The sequence below is a fragment of the Clarias gariepinus genome, chromosome 3, assembly GCF_024256425.1.
Source record: "Clarias gariepinus isolate MV-2021 ecotype Netherlands chromosome 3, CGAR_prim_01v2, whole genome shotgun sequence".
Classification (NCBI taxonomy): Eukaryota; Metazoa; Chordata; class Actinopteri; order Siluriformes; family Clariidae; genus Clarias; species Clarias gariepinus.
In genome coordinates, this window is record NC_071102.1 from 12,580,871 (window position 1) to 12,584,491 (window position 3,621).

The window sequence follows — 3,621 nt, forward strand, 5'->3', positions numbered from 1 at the left end:
GATGAACACAGAGGAAGGCCAGACAGCAAGTGAGAAGAACCAGGTGTGAAGACCACATAGTTATAGGGTTTTATTATTTTAATTCTATCCTGCTCTCTGTGTATTAAAAAGATATAAATATATACATATAAATATAACAACCCAGTGTGTTGGTGTGGAATATTTTTCTCTAACGATATTTAATTGTTTCTACACAGGTGAGTCTCTCGTCCGCTTATGTGTTACACTACCAATAATACTGGGTGTTCCTGTAGCTGTTATTGTGATATATTTAAGGAAAAAAAATAAAACCTCACCAAGTAAGTGTCTTCATAAATAATAGTATGTTACAATCTCTATGTCCTGTACAACAGCTAATATAATTGTTATTTTATTACAGGATCTCAGGATATGGAACTTCAAATGTAATATATTACTGCATTTATATTGTATTTATATTTAGTTTAAATAAACATGACCTATATAAGTGTCTATGCTATTCTAATTTCAGTGAAATTTATTATTATTTTTTTTTTTGCAGAACCCGACATGGAGATGACACTTAAGGTCTTTGAGGCATGAGAGCAACACAGTATGATGGTTTCTGTTACTTACTTTATATACAATCTCTTAATTGTGTCACATCATGTCCTTTTTATTTCAAATGTACAAAACACATTCTACACCAGGAACACTGTTATTGTAATTGATGCTTTATATATAACCTGATTATAGAGAAATTTGTAAGCAGCCATTAAAGTAATTAGTTGCCGAAGAAGTGCCATTTATTCTCTAAATGAGGTGTCTTAAGTCTGCTCCGAAATACTGTACAGTTTATCTAGTTTAGACTGCTGTACATGGCTATATAAAGCAATTTCAAGGAATACTGTATTTATGTTTGTTATTACACAACTGCAACTTTATTCTGTATGAAGACATCATAGACACATGGACAGGTGTTACTATTGATGTAATTTTAATCTTTTGTATTAAAGTTTTCATTTAGTTAATTTACTTGTCTGGGTCAAATCTTTGAATCAGCTTCATTCAGTTTAACAGCCTTATGCTTAGAATACAAGCCTTATATAACCCTTACAATATTTACTCACTAAACTCTATATTATTTATACCATTTTCCTTTGTTAGAATGTACGACTCAAAACACAGAGAATTTTTTAAAGAATTTTAAGGGATTCTACAAATACAGATTTAATACAAATACTTTAATACAGTACATAAAATTTTAGAATTCTAGTGGATCTAAAGTGTGTGTGTATATACTGATTAGCCATACCATTAACACCACATAACATTAACATTGATTATCAATCATAAACCAGTAAACTGGTAACAGGATCGAGGGCAGTTTATGCTTGCGGGGACAAACGGCAAGTCTGCCCAAACCCCAACTTTTTCAGATCCTACAGAAAAACCAATGCAAGACAAATTGCTAAAAAACTCAATGCCAGCCTCCAAACCCCCCAGATCCCAAACCGATCGAGTACCCACGGGACTCACCGGAAAAACAAGTGTGACCCATGAAGGCACAACTCAGTGGCACAAGGGGAACCTATACAATACTGGGTGTAATGTTTTACATTGTGATGTTATGGCTCATCTGTCTATATACTGTAGTGTACAAAATAAATTTGAGGGTCTGCATCAAGTCTAATTCTTGCCATGTGGCAATTTCTAAACAACTGAAAATACTATAATTTGTACAAACAATTGTAAGCAAATATATACATCCTGTGTCCTGTGACAGACATTGTTAAGAAAGGAGGTACGAGAGAGCCAAACTCAAAAACAGAACCAAAAAAATTGGTGATGGAATCAGTAACGCCAAAAACATTTATAGAGTCTGCCCCTACCAGAGTGTGGAAGACTTTTACCAAGAAAGAAGCCCCTACCTGAAGTCTAGCACAAAAACGCCACACACACCAAAAACTCTGATTTTTTATTGATCGCCAGAACAAAAGAGGAAAAAGAGGAAACTTTGAGGAAGCAAAAGTTTAACTGTTTGGCCATAATGACCAGAGTCATCCTAAACCAACCTAAGCAAAGTTTTAATAAAATGTATGGCTTAAAGACGAAAGTTAAAAATATTATTGTGGCCATAATGAACCCTGACCTGAATCCTATAAAGAATTTGTGAACTGATCTGAAAAAGTGTGTTTGAGCACAGAGACTCACAAATCCAATCAAGTTACACCAGTTCTGTCCGGAGGATGGGCAACAAAAAAGGAATTGGCTGGAAGTTTATGGAAGGCTCCCCCTAGTATTCAAGTTAATGCTTTTAAAAATCAATGCTGCAAAAGAATAACCAAGTGTATGCAAAAATCTGATACAGTAAAAAATCCATCTCTTAGCTGAAAATGACCTTTTATGGAAATAAAATAGATGCCTGATTAATTTAATATGAAATATTAACATAAAACGTGTTGCACCAAGGTGTATGTAAATACCTAGCCTCAGTATAAATAGTAATATTTTTATTTTAGAATAACAAGTAATTTTGAGAGTGTAGATTTTGCGTGAAGTTGTTCGGGCTTCAAACATTATGGTTTTTCTTTTTAAGCATACTTGCTGTTTATATATGTATATTGAAATATAAATATGCTATCCACTGTGAATATTTAAATATGTGTTTTATGTTAATAATAAAATCTAAGAGAATATGAAGAAACTCTCACACTCTGAGCGGTGACCTCAGGTCGCCATGGTGACGGCATCTTGTTTATTTTCCACTCTGAAGCAGAGTTTTACTCTGTGAGCATTTCTACTGAGACTTTGCTGACCCACGCATCTGCTGCACTTTTGCACCGCCTGTAATCCCTCAGAGAGATCAATCTAATTTAATTTTAACCGACATGAGTTTCATGAGGAGAGACCACGCCCCGCGACTCCGGCAGGAGGAGGAGCCTCAGACCGAGGAGGAGTTTGTTACCACCTGTAACGAGTTCATTACCGAGTTCTGTTTGTAGAAATAAAGCACTTGGCTAATGGTGTAAGATAATGATTATGGCTTGTTAGCGCTAGTTTAATAAAAGTTTACTAAAGTCAGATAGAAGCGCTGTGCTGAAACTTAGCTAAGATAACTAACTTTCAACATTAGCACACCCTCCAGAAAACAACACAGGAGTGTTAAATGTCTTAACCAGTTATTTATTTATGAATCTGTGAAGTTCAGCTGTGACTGTAAACCTAATAGGAAAGAAATGAGTGTTGATGAGGTCAGACTTTAAAGCAGGTTTCTTAAAGTCTCCTAATCACCAAAGCACATGTTTATCTCATCTTGTCCACAAATTAATTTAGTACTAGAGCTTAATTCAAAGGATTTTCGTAAAACGCGGCCATCATGAATTTTAATACTTTTTGGAGCTTTTCTCGGAACCAGAGACACTAGACATCTATGGTTAAAGAAATGGGTTAGAAAAATTCTGGTGATAAATGTGTTAAAAGCCTAATAAGATACTGTACCTAGAAAACACTGGGTTCTAGTGTGTGAGCGTACACTGTATGGAGTGGATGTGTGTTAACACAGCTCCTCTTCGCGATATTAATAATTTGGTATTACTGTACATATCAGATATAAAAAGTTGGGGGGCCAGTCAACCAGTTTTATCTCTCTGAATCTCTGAT

General features: G+C 34.9%; 1 long non-coding RNA gene across 1 annotated transcript; it reads left to right on the forward strand.

The window, feature by feature from the left end:
* The first annotated feature begins 208 nt into the window (after positions 1–208).
* LOC128518417 (uncharacterized) lies at positions 209–826 on the forward strand. Its single transcript, XR_008357720.1, has 3 exons — positions 209–299; positions 380–404; positions 521–826. It is a non-coding gene; the product is annotated as an uncharacterized LOC128518417 (long non-coding RNA).
* Positions 827–3,621: the final 2,795 nt, after the last annotated feature.